The following is a 19,404-nucleotide window of genomic DNA, read 5'->3' as shown; positions in this document are numbered from 1 at the left end:
CCTGGGTGTCTACTTTATCAAATGGAAGCCTTTTTGGGGGTTATTTGAATACTCACACTGATATAAATACAGCAAAATAAGACATAGGCCCGTCAAATCCATCTATGAAAATTCTTACAGAAACTGAAATAGCCTTGTCTCGTATATGGCATTGCAGCTTCACAGAATAGTGTCAAAGGCATACAATGGGGGTATCATTATACTCAGCAGATGTAGCTGAACACAATATGGGTTTCTGCACTGGAATAGCACACACCAGCTTTACGAAATACACATTACAAAAACCTTGAAATTGTATATTAGTCCTTTTATTTTGTGACCTGTAACTTTCAAAATAAGCTGAAATCCTATACATATTATGTACTCTATAAATCAAGAGAAATTTATTGCCAAAACTGTGAAAAAGATTGTTGGGTTTTTTTGTTTGATTTTTTCCCCATTTTTTGGCATTTGTTTTATAATTCATGAGAACTTATCTATGTATATGTCACATCACATTAAAGCCCCTTTTGCCCTCTAAACAACAGTATATAATATGTGTTGGTGCAATAAATGACATAATATGCAAATTGCGTTTGAACACAAACAACAAAAAATGCAAAAACAGCTTGTGTCCTTGAGGGTAAGTCCAGTTATTGAAGCTGCATCCTTAACCCCTTAAGGACACAACTTCTGGAATAAAAGGGAATCAAAACGGGAATCATGACGGAATAATATTTATTTAAGGGGTTAAGGGGTAAAAATTCATCTTACCGAAGTAATTTGAATACATCTTTATTTTGCTTTTGTATTTTTTTTTTTTTAACAATCTATAACCTAGATCTGATGTGATAGGGGAAAAAAAACAAGATTATAATCAATTTGATCCATGTAAGCATTGATAAAAACACCCATTAAAAATTCCCATATTATGTGATAGCCACTAAGAAGGTTTGCATTTTTCCAGGAAGACAGCTGCACAAACATAGTTTAACAATTGTATGATTAGGATTAGAAACAAGATACATATCACGCAAGTAGGTCAGAAATGGAATACATGACTGCAATCAATTGATGCTGGAATTCATAAGCTGAATACGTCTTATCTTTCAGGCTCTCTTCATCCCATATATATTGAAAATTGTATTCTGCTGCAGAGAATATTGATATAATGTGTAGATAAAGCAAGACAAACTAATTTCCCTAATCAGTGTGCTTTACATAGCTCAGCGGATCTAAAAAGAATGCATTGTAAAATAGCCCTGATATAGATTGACTTATCTTAGCCTTCAACTATCCTTTACAGAAAACAGTAGTTAAATTATGCTAACAATTATTTATATTGAATTGTTTTCAAACTATTACATTTAGTGTGTCTTTTGTGAACGAAGCAAATGATCTATTACACACAAATGGGAAAATGTACACCATACACAGCTGCCTGAGATTAATTTGTTACACCTTCTTATATCTCTTACCATTCCAGAGCATTCATATATAAAAAAGCACCTGCAAAATTATTAAGAACACTCCCATGAACATCTTATTACTTATGTAACATTAAGCCCTGAGCAAAAATATATTATAGGTTAGAAAATCTACAGTTGTCTGTTCACCAAATATTACATTCTGATGAGTTGACAAGAGACTTATGAAACAAAGGCTGCAAATTAGATTGTTATATTTATATATGAATGTAAATTAATGAAAAAAAATCCTTTAGGTATTTTAAGAATGTACTTAAAGGGACATGGTAGTCACCATAATACCATAACAACAAACTCAATGAAGGAATTTTGGTGTATCTATTATGCCCTGCAGTCTCACTTCTCAATTCTCTGCCATTTAGGAGTTAAATCACTTTGTTTTTACGGCCCTAGTCACACCTCTCTGCAAATAATGTATACAGCCTTCCTAAGCACTTCCTATAAAGTGAGATCTAATGTTTACACTTAATTTATTGCAAATGCTGTTTAATTAGAATTTCTAACCCCCTGTAATATGTATAGCTTGCTAGACCTTGCAGGAGCCTCCTCTATGTGATTACACTTAAATTTACAGTGAATGAGATAAACCATTTCTAAAATTAAGTTAAATCTGATAGAAAATGTAAAAAAAAAAAAATGTATGCAGGTTGCCTGAGTCCCAACCTTGGAAGTGTGACTAGGACTGCATGGACAGATTTAAAAGTTATTCAACTCCTATATGGCAGAGAATTACACAATGAGACAGCAGCTATACTCCAAAACTGCTTAATTAAGCTAATTTTTTTTTTGGTAAATATAGTGTTTCTTTAATTTTGTTTTATTAACCATAAAACAGTAGATGTATTGGATATGATCTGATACTGATTTTGATTGTAGGTTGTATTTTAGTAACTTCTTTAGACCACTAGTTTCTCAGTTTCTGACATATGATTCATATTCTCACGTGAAGTCGTGTCTAAGGAGATATGTGGACTAGTGATGTCCCGAACTGTTCGCTGGGAACCGTTCGCCGGCGAACATAGCTTGTTCGTGGCGAACGTGGCGGGCGAACATATGTGATATGTGATGAGTAAACTTTGACCCTGTACCTCACAGTCAGCAGACACATTCCAGCCAATCAGCAGCAGACCCTCCCTCCCAGACCCTCCCACCTCCATGATGAATAGGGGGCGGACCGACCATCGCATATGTTTGCCCGCCGCGTTCACCACGAACAAGCTATGTTCGCCGGCGAACGGTTCCTGGCGAACAGTTCGGGACATCACTACTGTGGACCTCTGTCCCTATGCTTTAAATATCTAAAAAAAATAGGAATCAATGTCCTTTACTATATCCAAACCCTAGAACTAACTTCAAACTAATAATATAACTTATTAAAAGCCTACACCAAAGCAGACCAAAAAGTAGGACATGAAATATATCAGAGCACAAAACTGGACAAAGCAGGACATAAGACAGCTTTAAAAAAAAAAAAAAAGATCAAACTAGAGAGCTGACACAAGTGAAACAGGTATGAGAAGACTGGGAAAAACATACATGGTTCGGTATACAGTGGAACCTCCGAACTCGAACGGTCCCTTTCTCAAAAATTCAGAAGTCAAACAAAAATGTTGAGTAAAAAATGTCTCGGTACGCAAATGATCCTTGAAACATCAACAAATCATGCCACAAACCTGTTCAATTAGATACATTTTAGACACCTTTTAAATGCCAGAAGAACAGTTACCTATCCCCATCCAAACAACAATATCTCTTCTCCGTTCCACTTACGCCATCAACTTTCCTCATTACAGGTAAAGTGAAGTTACATTTTCATTTCATTTACTGTGTATTGTGTTTATAATTTTTCTTTCCTATATGATTTTATGCATGTAAGACATTATTAAACTGTAAAATTTGTGTTAAAATGCTGCAAATTTGGGGGTCTGGAATGGATTAATCAAATTAACATTAATTCTTATGGGAAATGTTGATTCGGTTCTCGAACAAATCAGAACTTGAACAGCCTTCCGGAACGGATTAATTCTGGAACGGATTAAATTAGAGTTCTGAGGTTCCACTGTATAAGGAACCTGAATGTAGACTGTTGTAAAGCTGGCTGAAGCTGGATTCTGACACAGTTTATTAATTCTACTAAGATGGAGTGGAGAAGTGGGAGGGAGCGCAAGGATTGAACGGTTTACAGAGTATATTGAATGTTTTAAAGGGACACTCCAGACCCCTAAAGCACTTTAGCTTGCTGAAAAGCTTTATATGTGAAGAGTATTTCCTCTTTTTTTAAATTTTGCTTAAAGTGCAAATTTTAACAGCAAAGGACAATTTTATTCAGCCCCTGGCTTTCAAGCAGACATCTGGTCCTGTTACTTCCTGGTTTGGCTAGCTTAGTGGATCTAAACTCAAGAGTCAGCAATTGATCAGAGCACCTGCCTTGCAAAGACTTTTCATTGAGCTGCATTGGGAAGTCTATAATTGGACAGCCACAGAAACTTGGGGGGGGGGGGGGGGGGGTTAGAAGGAGATTCTTTGCAAAGGCAGTAGACAAGATAGGTGCAGGTTTTTGAAGTGTTTTTTTAGATGTATCCCCTATGAATAAATGCGTAATTAAATGAATGCATAATGTCATTTGGGCTACAAATACTAACCAGTGATTTTTATTTATTTTGTTTTGGTCAGCTAGCATTTCCAGTTGTCAGGAAAGTCCTCGTTCACAATAGAGAACATAAATGATTTACCTAGTCCATAATCTCCTGACCAGTCAACACCAAGGGCCACACAAAACAGCATACAGACTTTAAAAGGGTGGAGGAAAACACATATAGCAGCAATGTTGTGAGGGCTGCACTGTGTATTACCCAAGTTAACCTAGCACCAAGAAAGGAAAAAAGCACAAATAGAAATAAGATACAATAAAAGTATATGGAACTTACTATTTAAAATATAAGTTTACTTGCAACCAGAGAGAGAAAAACAGTAAATATGCACTGGTAAGAACAGATTTATTTTCTAGAGGGGTGAAAACCTTACGAAAAAACAAAAAAACTGATACCATGCATGGCAGTGCAAACATTTTAATAGATCATGTTTTTACTAGATGGTGTCATGCAAGGTACAGTTGAGTCTGATCAACGTATCAAAGTACCTCAGACATGGATTCCATTTTCCCCAAATAAAAGCAGCAACAATAATCCTGAGTTAAATATTGCCAGTATCGCATATCCCCCCACACATGTGCCAAGGCTTAATGCTGGGAGTAGTACTGTTTAATGGGAGTACAGTCATCAAATTTATACAGTCAGTGAACTCCTCCCCTGTGTCTGAGAGATAATTAAGTCAGGCACTGTGCAAACTCAATTATCTCCAGCTACAGGAAAGTATAAAAGATTTGGAACACCCCAAAAGTACCCCCCAAAATACATGGAAAAACTGCGAAATTTACATCCCCGGATAGCTCTGACCTGAGTTACCAGCATATCTAAATATCACTCCGATTGGTTTGGTAGTTTTTAATCGCCATTGCGGGGAAGTTTTGACCAGTCTGTCACGAGGTCAAAGCCTACAATAGTTCAAGGGAATTTGTGGCAATAGTCGATCTCCATTCATGGGATTTTCTACAAAAACCACATAAGATATAAAAATATTTTACTTGTAGAATGCTCCCCTTGTTTTGGAGTTTATAACTCCCAACGCTGTTCACGTAGATGGTCGGGAACTTGATTGGGCATGGGGTCCATCTTCACCTGTGTTTGCAGGAGTGCCTGGTCAAAAAATTTCAGGCACTCAACGACCAAGTCCCGCTGCCTGTGTTTGGGAGACAAGATGGCCGCCATCCATTGTCTCGACCACGTGCGTTCGGTTGCACGAAATGGCGGCTACCCAGAGGAGCATTCTATTAATTGTTTCTTTTGCGGTTTTCATACAGGATACTTAACGTTCCAAGTTCTAATGCGGTTCTGGGGTGGTCTTCGTTCGGAAAGCGAACCAAGTGGAAACAAACCAAATTAAAACAAATATAAATCCACAAAATCAGCTGAAACAAGTGATGGGGCTATTACTTCACAGCACACTTCACAGGCAACTAGCTACAAATACTTGAAGTAAAGCTAAACTTTCACATTTCCTATCATTCTTTTTCACCTAGTGCTACAATGTTAAACATTGCAGTTCCAGAGACATTGTGGCACTACGTCTGCTCACAAGGGCTGTCTACCAGAGAGCCACTAGAGGGCTTCTTGAATCCAAATGGACCTTTGGTCCGGTATATGATGCTGGACATTCTCACGCTCTGCATGAGAACCTCCAGGGTCAGATTTTCACCATAGGAAAGCATTGAGTAAATGCTTTCCTATTGGGAGGTCTAATGTGCGCTCACAGCATTTGCTGCACATACACATTAGCCCCCCCTTGTCACCGGCCGTTGGAGGGGGCAAAGCCAGGATCTAGCACCAAGGGTTTTTAACCATTTATTCACCTGGCTGGGGTGGGCGTGAGTGAGGGGAGAGGAATAGGGAGCTGTCGTGCCAGGAATACAGTTTTGTATTCATGGCACTAGGGTATCCCTTTAATCTTCAAAACAAGAATATGGAGCAAACAAACAGGTTAAGGATTGTTGATATCATTGTAAAAAGTTGGAACTTGTTTCCTCTTCTAATAATGGTCATTATAGCCACTGTCTTCTCAACAACTCAGACTACACTATGACAGGCAGATAGATGAGACTGCTGAAACAGCTATAGGCATAAATGCATGCTCCTACTATTAATAAAGTTTTTAATGTACACCTTGCATTATGGTTGTTCCAATTCAGTGGCTTGAGAAAGGTTCTGGATGTGTTACAAAATCTTACCACTGCTCCAATACGTTTCTGATATTGGGAATTGACTTGTGTGTGCCCAGTCATGTGTTTATGCATATATCATTTCTATGGGGTTTATAGCCTTTCTAGTCTGGGAGGCACCATTGGATTATCCTTGTTTCATGGTGTGTACAGTTCCATATATTGGATGTTTCAATTCAATGACTTAGCTAGAACCAGTTAAGCTTGTCCATGATTGATTGCTTGCTATATATCTATATCAAGTATGTGAATTTGTAACCAATTCCCCATTAACAACATTCATGTTTTGGGGATTTTCTCAGTGCTGGCTATTTCACCCTTACAAAGTGTCAGTATCCAGTAAGTACCGAGTTAGGAATTTGAGGATTTAATATACACTATAAAGATAAAAGTATTGGAGAACCTAACCATTACACCAACAGGGACTTTTATGACATTGCACACTGAATACAGAGACAATAATATGTAGTTATTCCCCCTTTCCAGCTATAACAGCTTCTGCTCTTCTGGAAGGTCTCCACAAGATTTTGAGTGTGAAATTCTTGCCCACTCATCCAGCAGAGCATTTGTGAGGTCAGGCACTGATGTCAGATTAGAAGGCATGGTTTGGAATCCCCATTACAGTTCATCTCAAAGGTGCTCAAAGAGGTTGAAGTCAGGGATCAGTGTGGGCCATTCAAGTTTTTAACCACCAAACTCATCCAACCACATCTTTGTGGACCTTGCTTTGTTCACTGGGGCACAGTTATTCTGGAATATAAAGGTTGGAAGCATAGCATTGTTTAAAATGTCTTGTTATGGTGAAGCATTAAAAGTTCCCTTTACTGGAAGTAAGGGGTCTAGCCCAATCACTGAAAAACAGTCCCATTTCATTATCCCTCCTCCAGCAAACTTTACATTTTGCACAATGCAGTCAGGCAGGTAACATTCTCCAGGCATCCGCCAAACCCAGACTCTCCATCAGACGGCCATACAGTTGCAAGAAAAAGTATGTGAACCCTTTGGAATGATATGGATTTCTGCACAAATTGGTCATAAAATGTGATCTGATCATCATCTAAGCCACAACAATAGACAATCACGGTCTGCTTAAACTAATAACACACAGAGAATGAAATGTTGCCATGTTTTTATTGTAAACATTCACACCATGTAAACATTCACAGTGCAGATGGAAAAAGTATGTGAACCCTTGGATTTAATAACTGGTTGAACCTTCTTTGGCAGCAATATCTTCAACCAAACGTTTCCTGTAGTTGCAGATCAGATGTGCACAACGGTCAGGAGTAATTCCTGACCATTCCTCTTTACAGAACTGTTTCAGTTCAGCAATATTCTTGGGATGTCTGGTGTGAATCGCTTTCTTGAGGTCATGCCACAGCATCTCAATCGGGTTGAAGTCAGAACACTGATTGGGCCACTTCAGAAGGCGTATTTTCTTCTGTTTAAGCCATTCTGTTGTTGATTTACTTCTATGCTTTGGGTCATTGTCCTGTTGCAACACCCATCTTCTGTTGAGCTTCAGCTGGTAGACAGATGGCCTTAAGTTCTCCTGCAAAATGTCTTGATAAACTTGGGAATTCATGTTTCCTTCGATGATAGCAATCCGTCCAGGCCCTGACGCAGCAAAGCAGCCCCAAACCATGATCCCCCAGCACCATACTTCACAGTTGGGATGAGGTTTTGATGTTGGTGTGCTGTGCCTCTTTTTCGCCACACATAGTGTTGTGTATTTCTTCCAAAAAATTCAACTTTGGTTTCATCTGTCCACAGAATATTTTGCCAGTACTGCTGTGGAACCTCCAGGTGCTCTTGTGCAAACTGTAAACATGCAGCAATGTTTTGTTTGGACAGCAGTGGCTTCCTCTGTGGTATCCTCCCATGATATCCATTCTTGTTTAGTGTTTTACATATTGTAGATTCGCTAACAGGAATGTTAGCATTTGCCAGTGACTTTTGTAAGTCTTTAGCTGACACTCTAGGATTCTTCTTCACCTCATTGAGCAGTCTGTGCCGTGCTCTTGCAGTCATCTTTACAGGACGACCACTCCTAGGGAGCGTAGCAGCAGTGCTGAACTTTCTCCATTTATAGACAATTTGTCTTACCGTGGACTGAGGAACAGCAAGGCTTTTGGAGATATTTGTATAACCCTTTTCAGCTTTATGCAAGTCAACAATTCTTAATCGTAGGTCTTCTGAGAGCTCTTTTGTGTGAGGAATCATTCACATCAGGCAATGCTTCTTGTGAAAAGCAAACCCAGAAATGGTGTGTGTTTTTATAGGGCAGGGAAGCGGTAACCAACACCTCCAATCTAATCTCATTGATTGGACTCCTGTTGGCTGACATCTCACTCCAATTAGCTCTTGGAGATGTCATTAGTCTAGGGGTTCACATAATTTTTCCACCTGCACTGTGAATGTTTACCTGGTGTGTTCAATAAAAACATGGCAACATTTAATTCTTTGAGTGTTATTAGTTTAAGCAGTGTAATGGACCGTTTCGCTCAGAAGGGGATAAAAACCGTTTAGGCGATAATCCCCTTTCCCATAGACCAGCAGCTACTGCAATCACCAATCTCCCGAACTGCAAACACACGAACCCTGGAATCAGCTGAACAGGAAACGCATACAATCCACTTACACTCCTGGCAGTCAGCATAAAATCCAATTCCCCCAAAGAACGAGACGACACATCGCTTTGAGGGTTAAGCAGGAACTGATTTACTGAGGGCTACCTGCCCAGTATTTATGCAGGTCTCCCACCTGGTGGACACTCCCCTAAGGGACCAAATGGGAGACTGAAACAGCAGACAGACATGTATCAGATTAGTACATATAGCCACAATACTTTCCCACAATGCATCCTGGCTTCCTCCTCTCTGTCCTGGAGATAATTAGAGAAGTAATTCAATTATCTCCCAGGACAAAGGCAAAACTCCATTACACACGTGGGGACACAAAGACAGACTATCACTTTAAAATACATAAAGACACATTTTGTACATAAAACACAGACATGTAACATATCCCCAGATAGCTCAGGTCTGAGTGCACATTATTAGGTGAATGGCACACAGACTACACGAATACAGTTTAATTGCCATGGAGCTAAAGTCTTTAATTATACGAACAGGCTCCATGGCATAGCTATCTGGGTTAAAGCATTCACATAAAACAAACTACCGAATTTACATGCATTCGTTTAATCCATACGAATTAGAACCAGGGGCTGGAGGTTCAGCGGTGCCTGCACGTAAAAGTGTCCGGGTTTGGTGCATGAAAGCCGGGCAGAAAAGCGCTGGCTGCCCGGGGAGCTCCAGAACACCGCCACCTAGCGGCCGCTTAGTGTAACAGCGGCCACCCAGTAACAATCAATTAAGCTGCGGTTAACCGCAGCTTCAGGGAGGTAAATTGGCAGCACACTCCAGCTTCTGGGTGGCCAATTAACGGCGCCGGCCGGCTTCCCACGGATCTGGGGAGGCTGAAAAACGGCTGTTTGTTCGGTAGATAGAATCTAAAGAACGGCTGTGCAGAAAGGGAGAAATAAATCCTTCTGCACAGTGAAATTAGCTGCCGGTCCATAATCTAAAGGCAGCAGGCGAGCAACCAGGCTTCTCCAGTTCACAGTGGCGAAGTTGGTTTCGCAACAATTCTCCCCTTTACCAATTAGACTAACAGGGTACCTGACCTCCTGCCGGTCAGTGCCCTTCTTAGTCCAGCAGCCCACCCACAAGACAGAAACAGCAGTACAGCCCACCCACAATAAACGTTTACTACACCTGGGTAAGGGAGAATTTTGTCCATGTCCAGGTGCCTCACCACGGCTGTGTGGGGGACTGGTAGGCTGCCTTGGTGGGTTGCTGAGGGGGCAGAGACCAGCGGTACTCTGTCCTGGTGCCAGCACTACCACGGGAGTAGTCTGGTTGGAGCCTGGTTGCTGGAGACTGACTGTCTCCCCTTTAGGTGTACAGCTCGGCTGCCGGAGGGGGAGACCGACTGTCTCCCCTTTGGATACACCGCTCTGTGGCTGGGGGACAGGACCGACTGTCCCTACCCCTTGTGCTGTAAGTGCAGAGACTACGGTCCCATCTGCACAGTTGTGGGGCTTAACATCTCCCCTTGGTGGGTTAGGCTGCCGCTGGAGAGAGGGTGTAACAAGCTCCTCTCTCTGGACGGTAAACTGCCGCTGGGGAGATGGGGTTAGCAGGCTCCTCTCCCTGGCACTCTCTCTGCTGGTGGAAAGGGGGACCAGCTGTCTCCCCTTTCATTCTCTTGTCCTGCTGCTGGGGTGCGAGACTGACGGTCTCTGTTCTCTGCAAGACACTCAGTCGCTGGGGAGGAAGGACGGCACCTTCAGCTCCCTGGGGTGTACACTGCCGCTGGGGAGAAAGGACGGCACCTTCAGCTCCCTGGGATACACACTGCCGCTGGGGAGGACGGACGACACCATCAGCTCCCTGGGGTACACACTGCCGCTGGGGAGGAAGGACGGTACCTTCAGCTCCCTGGGGTACACACTGCCACTGGGGAGGATGGACGACACCATCAGCTCCCTGGGGTACACACTGCCGCTGGGGAGGAAGGACGGTACCTTCAGCTCCCTGGGGTACACACTGCCGCTGGGGAGGACGGATGACACCATCAGCTCCCTGAGGTACACACTGCCGCTGGGGAGGACGGACGACACCTTCAGCTCCCTGTAATACACTCTGCCGCTGGGGAGGAAGGACGGCACCTTCTGCTCCCTAGGTTACACACTGCAGCTGGGGAGGACGGACGACACCATCAGCTCCCTGGGGTACACACTGCCGCTGGGGAGGAAGGACGACACCTTCAGCTCCCTGTAATACACTCTGCCGCTGGGGAGGTAGGACGGCACCTTCTTCTCCCTGGGACACACACTGCCGCTGGGGAGGACGGACGACACCATCAGCTCCATGGGGTACTCACTGCCGCTGGGGAGGATGGACGACACCATCAGCTCCCTGGGTTACACACTGCCGCTGGGGAGGAAGGACGGCAAACCCCCTTGCCCGCTCTGATTCCCACGGCAAGTACTCTCGCACTGCTTTCTTCACAAGCTGCACTATATTCTCTGAGGGGTTGGGTCAGCATAAAGCCAGCACCGCGGTGACCTCTCTGTCATACGCCTCTTGAGTGTAGCTGGGTGCCATGCTTGCTCTGCTGAAGTTGGTTCCTTAGTAGATAGGGGTGCTGTACGGGTACTGGCGTTGCCCTCACGTTGTAAATCCAGGGGATGGTGTAGCTGTAGCTGTCCTTCTGGTTGTAGGAACGATCCCGCCGCTTGCCACCAATTGTAACGGACCGTTTAGCTCAGAAGGGGATAAAAACCGTTTAGGCGATAATCCCCTTTCCCATAGACCAGCAGCTACTGCAATCACCAATCTCCCGAACTGCAAACTGTACAAATTCACCAACTCCCGAACTGCAAACACACAAACCCTGGAATCAGCTGAACAGGAAAAGCATACAATCCGCTTACACTCCTGGCAGTCAGCATACAATCCAATTCCCCCAAAGAACGAGACGACACATCGCTTTGGGGGTTAAGCAGGAACTGATTTACTGAGGGCTACCTGCCCAGTATTTATGCAGGTCTCCCACCTGGTGGACACTCCCCTAAGGGACCAAATGGGAGACTGAAACAGCAGACAGACATGTATCAGATTAGTACATACAGCCACAATACTTTCCCACAATGCATCCTGGCTTCCTCCTCTCTGTCCTGGAGATAATTAGAGAAGTAATTCAATTATCTCCCAGGACAAAGGCAAAACTCCATTACACACGTGGGGACACAAAGACAGACTATCCCTTTAAAATACATAAAGACAAATTTTGTACATAAAACACAGACATGTAACATATCCCCAGATAGCTCAGGTCTGAGTGCACATTATTAGGTGAATGGCACTCAGACCACACGAATACAGTTTAATTGCCATGGAGCTAAAGTCTTTAATTATATGAACAGGCTCCATGGCATAGCTATCTGGGTTAAAGCATTCACATAAAACAAACTACCGAATTTATATGCATTCGTTTAATCCATACGAATTAGAACCAGGGGCTGGAGGTTCAGCGGTGCCTGCACGTAAAAGTGTCCGGGTTTGGTGCATGAAAGCCGGGCAGAAAAGCGCTGGCTGCTCGTTGAGCTCCAGAACACCGCCACCTAGCGGCCGCTAAGTGTAACAGCGGCCACCCAGTAACAATCAATTAAGCTGCGGTTAACCGCAGCTTCAGGGAGGTAAATTGGCAGCACACTCCAGCTTCTGGGTGGCCAATTAACGGCGCCGGACAGCTTCCCACGGCTCTGGGGAGGCTGAAAAACGGCTGTTTGTTCGGTAGATAGAATCTACCGAACGGCTGTGCAGAAAGGGAGAAATAAATCCTTCTGCACAGTGAAATTAACTCTTTAGCTGCCGGTCCATAATCTAAAGGCAGCAGGCGAGCAACCAGGCTTCTCTAGTTCACAGTGGCGAAGTTGGTTTCGCCACAAGCAGACTGTGATTGTCTATTGTTGTGACTTAGATGATGATCAGATCACATTTTATGACCAGTTTGTGCAAAATTCCATATCATTCCAAAGGGTTCACATACTTTTTGTTGCAACTGTAATTTGTCACTCCACAAAACACATTTTTACTGCTCCAGAGTCCAGTGGCAGATTGTTTTACACCACTTGACTCAATGCCTGACAATGGATTTGGTGATGTAATGTTTGCATGCAGCTGCTCAGCCATGGAAACCCATTCCATGAAGCTCCCACCACACAGTTTTTGTGATATTAATGCCAGTGGACGTTTGAAACTCTTCAGCTATGGAATCAGCACAGCATTGGCAACTTTTACAAACCATGTGCCTCACGACTCGGTGACCCCTTTATGATCATGAAAATATCTAGCAGTGTGGCACAGTGCCACGACTGAATTCACTTAAGTACTTAAGAATAACCCATTTTTGTGCAGACTGCATAGAGGTGTCCCAATACTTTTGTCCATATAGTGTATATTGTGCTAGGATAGCTGCAATAATAGGTGCAGGCAACATGTTACATGAAAGCTCCTGTAGGTGACATGTCTTATCAGATTGAAGCAAGAAGTTTTCCTGTGTTAAATATAAAGTTATTTTATAAACAACTTAGAAAAACAAAACAAAGAACACATTAGTATTGATACATAAAGAAACAATATAATTAACTATTAGGACATGACTTTAAGTAAAATACTTTTCATGCACATTAAAAACTTTGAGATCTAAAAGCAATAAACTAGGTTGAAAAACTGCACGGTCAGCATTTTACATTACATTTTGAGTCCAGCTGCTACAAAAGCATTAATCATGAGAAATTATTTTGAGCAAAATAACTTAAGGCACAAGATTGTATCTTGTTTTCGTTGTGCGTGGTAGACAAACATTTTCTTTTCATTTGAAAATAAATTACTACTGAGTCGAAAAGATAATATATTATACACATGGTCAAAATTATTTTCACACAAGAAACTTGTTAACAAGGATGATTAATTACTTTTTCCCCCTTTTTTTCTCTCTATTAATGTCTAGGTATTATTTAAATATGATGAGGTCATTTTCAAGAACTATCAAAAGAAAAGAAATGCAAATTAAACAAGAATGGCTATTATACAGAATTGATGGGCTTATAATACTGCAATACACAATATTAAAATTAAAATAAACATTGCCCAAGAAATTCAAATGAGAAAATGTTTAATCACTTTAAATATTCATTAAACGTGGAATAGGTGTTCAACATATTGAAATTATTAAAAGAAACAGATTATTCTATGACATGTTAAACATCAAGACGCAATGAAATAATGCATTAAAAGTATTCCCTGATTGACAGACTTCCTTGAGTCCAATTCTCTGCTAGACCCGCTTCAGTCTGGTTTCCACGCTAAGCACTCTGTAGAAACGGCACTGACCACAGTATCCAATGATCTACTCACTGCAAAATCTTGTGGTCACTACTCTTTCCTAATTCTCCTTGACCTTTCTGTGGATTTTGACACTGTTGATAATCAACAGCTTCTTCTCATCCTCCACAATATCGGTCTACAAGATATTGCTCTCTCCTGGTGCTCCTCCTCTCTCTCTCAGCGCTCTCTCAGTGTTTCTTCCTCTGTTTCTACTTTTTCTCCCTAACTCCTCTCTGTTGGTGTCCTTCAAGGTTCAGACCTTGGTCCCCTACTGTGCTCCATCTATACTGCCTCCCTTGGTAAACTCATTAGCTCCTTTGGCTTCCAATATCATTTCTATGCGGATGATCTCTCCCCATCCCTCTTGACTAGTGTATCTGACTGCCTCTCTGCTATTTCTAACTGGATGGCTGCCCACTTTCTTAAACTCAACTTGACCAAAACTGAAATTCTGGTCTTTCCTCCCTCAAGTGTTGCTACTCCTGTATCGTTCTCCCTCCAAGTCAACGGTGCTACCATCAGCTCCATCACACAGGCTCACTGCCTAGGTGTTCTCTTTGACTCTGACCTCTCCTTAATGCCTCACGTTCAGTCTATCTCCAAATCCTGCTGCTTCCATCTCAAAAACATTGCGCGCATCTGGCCCTACTTAATGCCAGGTGCTGGTCCATTCCACTGTCTCATCTTAACTACTGTAATTCACTTCTCAGTGGTCTTACGTGCTCCCAACTTGCGCCATTACAGTCCATAATGAATGCGGCGGCGAGGCTTATGTTCCTGTCCGCCCGCACAGCCCACGCCTCACCCTTCTGTCAGTCCCTACATTGGCTTCCTGTAAGATATAGGGCTCAATTTCAAATTCTGGTTCTTGCTTTCAAATTTCTACATAATGCTGCTTCCACCTATGTATCCTCCCTAATACACAAGTATGGCCTGTCTAGGCCCTTACGTTCTGCTAAAGGCTTACGTCTATCTTCTGTCCGTACTCACACCTCTGATGCTCGCCTTCAAGACTTTTCAAGGGCTGCACTGTTCCTGTGGAACTCACTTCCCTCCTCCATTAGATGCTCACCCAGTCTCCACTCCTTCAAAAAATTATTAAAAACCCACTTCTTCATAAAAGCGTATCAATTAAGCTGTTAATAGCTCCTGACTGATTCCTCTCTTGCAACTGTCATTAGTCTAATACGGCCCCCCAGGTAGGTGAAGGGGTTAACGCCGCCAAGGTTGTTCCTTTCCCCTGAATAAGAAGTCAGCTACCAAACACTCCTGCCGAACAAGAATCATACAAAATATCCCCTCAAGCACGAGACAAGGCTCTGTGTTAAGGGTCAAGCAGGATCTGTTTAATGGTGGCCACATGTCAGCCTTTTATGCAGGTCTTCCAGCAAGGGTCACTCCCATAGGGACCTTGTGGAAGACTGAGAAATTTTTACAGTATCCAATCACATACTGGAACTGTAACGAAGAGATGGCTTGTTGTTGATCTCAGCGGTGTTCGTGGGAAACTGTGTCCGAAAGTAGTTCCATGCAGTTGTCAACGAACACCACTGGGCGTTCGACTGTGCAAGATGGCCGCCTCCACATGTTCGTTCATACGAACGATGACCACCCAGCCGACCGTTCGGGAGTTGGAAGTGGCTGTGGTTAAGCACAATGTTAATAAGGTCAAAAAGGTTAACGGGCAGCACACTTCCCTGCTGGGTGGCCCGCCATTCGGTAGTTTGTTCGTCTTTTAGGGAATGCAACCAGGGAACACACGAACAACCGGGGACTGGCGAACAAACAGACAAAATAGCCTCAAATAACAATCCAAATAAAACCTTTTGTGTCACTTTACCCCACTCCCTCTAGCATGTAAGCTCATTGAGCAGGGCCCTCAACCCCTCTGCTCCTGTGTGTCCCTCTGCTCCTGTGTGTCCAACTTGTCTGGTTACAACTACATGTTTGTTCGTCCACCCACTGTAAAGTGCTGCAGAATGTGTTGGGTTTATATAAATTATAACATAATCATAATAATAATATTAATAATAGATGATGTCATATGTGTAATTAGTTTCTGTAATAAGCATGAGTAGCTTACAGATTCCCCATGGAGATCAGGGGCTTAATTTAAGACATAAATGTATCTGTCTGTCTGAGATTAGTGGGGTTACATTTCTGGGCGGCATCTGTTGAAATGTAGGGCAATTTAAAATGTAGGGCATTTAAAATAAGTGCACAACCAGATCAAACAATTCTATTAGTTTAGGGTAGCACTGTCACATGTTTGTTCCAGTGCTACCATAACAGTAAAGTTACCTTAAACATTACTGTATACAACACTTTACTATCACTAAAAATGAACATTTACATTACACTATTAATAAATATTTACCCCATACTACACTTTATTACACTATTACAATACAATTATTTCAAATGAATGGACACAGTTCTTTTGATACTATCCAGTGTCCACTTCAAAATTACTAGTTCAAACATGAATGTCCATTGGAGTCACTATGAACAAATCTAATAGAAGACCAATTTGCAAAATACATTTGCATATTTTCTTTTTGCAAGTGGAAATCGGTTACATTTACCTACTGGAAGAACAATAATAACATTTGAAACATATATTTTTTTTAAATCATCTATTATGCATTTTAACCTAAGTTTTTATTGTAATTATTGTGGCCTAGTGTAGCCCTCTGTGGAGCCAACCCTTTATAGCTAGCATTTAGTCATTTAAATTATGTTAATGACATATTTTTGCAATGTATTAGTTTGTATCTGATATGGACCACTATAAAAGCAAAGCATGTATTAAGGTAAAATAATGCCATATTGATAATCCATCTATTGCATTATTTAGTAACTCTAAGTATAATATTCTTTTATTTATACAGTTTCCAAGAATGCAGTCAGGTACACATTGTATTACTACCCAGCTTAATAATACGTATTTACTAACCTTGGAAGGAGGAAAGGTTAGGTCGATCATGCCAGACACTGCAGATGAAGCTGTAGAATATTATTTGAAACGCATATGTATGTATCAATGAATGTACATATGTACATATGTCATTACTGGGTAACTAGAGTTAAATCTGTTTAGACAAACAGCAAACCAGTTGTATAGTAAATTGCATTATGATGACAATCTCGGTGATTCCTTGGAATATGGATAAATTTATATTACCACTGGTATTTATTATTTTAATTAGTGGTATTTGTTAGCTGGTCAATAAAACAGGTTGTACAAGAGGACACAATCTGATAACAAAGTTGAAGGGATAACAGGAGAAACCATAAATAATAATTTACTTGAAAGTTAGGTTGAATTTGGGTAGCATGAGTATACAAGGACATAGATATATAATACATTAGTATGTAGAAAATAGAAAACATCTGTAGTTATATGAGAGCATACACCACAAGAATGTTATATTACCAAGAGAGTATATCTTGCATAAGGAGAGGATACCCTCCAGGACTCTGTTAGTTTGTTCTAACATCTTTACCTGCTAACAGCTATGGTCATCATATTGCTACTGTGCTGTACAGAGGTGTATTATGCCTCAGAATAAGCATTATTGAAGATTTTAAAATAGGGCTATGGTATTCTTAAGTATTTTGTTAGTAGGATGTCGGTTGATAAAACACGTATATACTTATACTAAATAATTACATACACTTACAACATGCACAAAGGCACTCGATATCACACACAATGACATTAAGTACAAATACACCTATTTATTCAGATGTATATATGTGCTTAATTTATAATATGCTAAATATGCTTTTTTATGTTTACGCATGTTGTATCTTACATTTTTAACTCACTTTAACATTCTAAGACATGATTCTTGATTTTGCCCAGAACCATTCCATGTCTTCTTTTTCAGTTTAAAATAAAAAGTACACAAACACATGCTAAAAAAAAATTGAAACCACAAATAAAAATTACAAAATAAAAATACACGTGCTAACGGAGGACTAGACTCAGATTCACAATTCAAGGTTGGAAAGGCCTTCAGAGCACTAGTGCACTCAGAGAACTAGGATTGATTTAACTAGTGGGCAGACCATTTAATATGTATATAACTAAATAAGGCCTCAATTTAACAACCTTTCCAAACAGAGTCATAACTCTTAGAAGAATTTCCAAATGATGTACCTACAAAAAATCCAATAGACTTCAATGGTGACTTCTGTAGATAAATCACTGAGAAACATTTCTAAAAGTATCAAATCTTTTGGGAAACATATTCAATCAAAGATAGGTAGATTAGATAGACATACCGTATATACTCGAGTATAAGCCAACCCGAATATAAGCCGAGGCCCCTAATTTTACCCCAAAAAACTGGGAAAACTTATTGACTCGAGTATAAGACTAGGGTGGGAAATGCAGCAGCTACTGGTAAATTTCTAAATAAAATTAGATCCTAAAAAAATTACATTAATTTAATATTTATTTACAGTGTGTGTATATAATGAATGCAGTGTGTGTGTATATGAGTGCAGTGTGTGTATGAGTGCAGTGTGTGTGTATGAGTGCAGTGTGTGTGTATGCATGCAGTGTGTATGTATGAATGCAGTGTGTGTATGAGTGCAGTGTGTGTGTATGAGTGCAGTGTGTGTGTATGAATGCAGTGTGTGTGTATGAATGCAGTGTGTGTGAGTGCAGTGTGTATGAGTGCAGTGTGTATGACTGCAGTGTGTGTGTATGAGTGCAGTGTGTATGTATGAATGCAGTGTGTGTATGAGTGCAGTGTGTGTGTATGAGTGCAGTGTGTGTTTGAATGCAGTGTGTATGAGTGCAGTGTGTGTGTATGAATGCAGTGTGTGTGTATGAATGCAGTGTGTGTGAGTGCAGTGTGTATGAGTGCAGTGTGTATGACTGCAGTGTGTGTGTATGAGTGCAGTGTGTATGTATGAATGCAGTGTGTGTGTATGAGTGCAGTGTGTGTGTATGAGTGCAGTGTGTGTTTGAATGCAGTGTGTATGAGTGCAGTGTGTGTGTATGAATGCAGTGTGTGTATGAGTGCAGTGTGTATGAGTGCAGTGTGTGTATGAGTGCAGTGTGTGTATGAGTGCAGTGTGTATGAGTGCAGTGTGTATGTATGAATGCAGTGTGTGTGTATGAGTGCAG

Source organism: Pelobates fuscus, chromosome 6 (assembly GCF_036172605.1).
Source record: "Pelobates fuscus isolate aPelFus1 chromosome 6, aPelFus1.pri, whole genome shotgun sequence".
In the NCBI taxonomy this organism is placed as follows: Eukaryota; Metazoa; Chordata; class Amphibia; order Anura; family Pelobatidae; genus Pelobates; species Pelobates fuscus.
The sequence above is the reverse complement of the archived record's forward strand: the minus strand, read 5'-3'. Positions refer to the sequence as shown.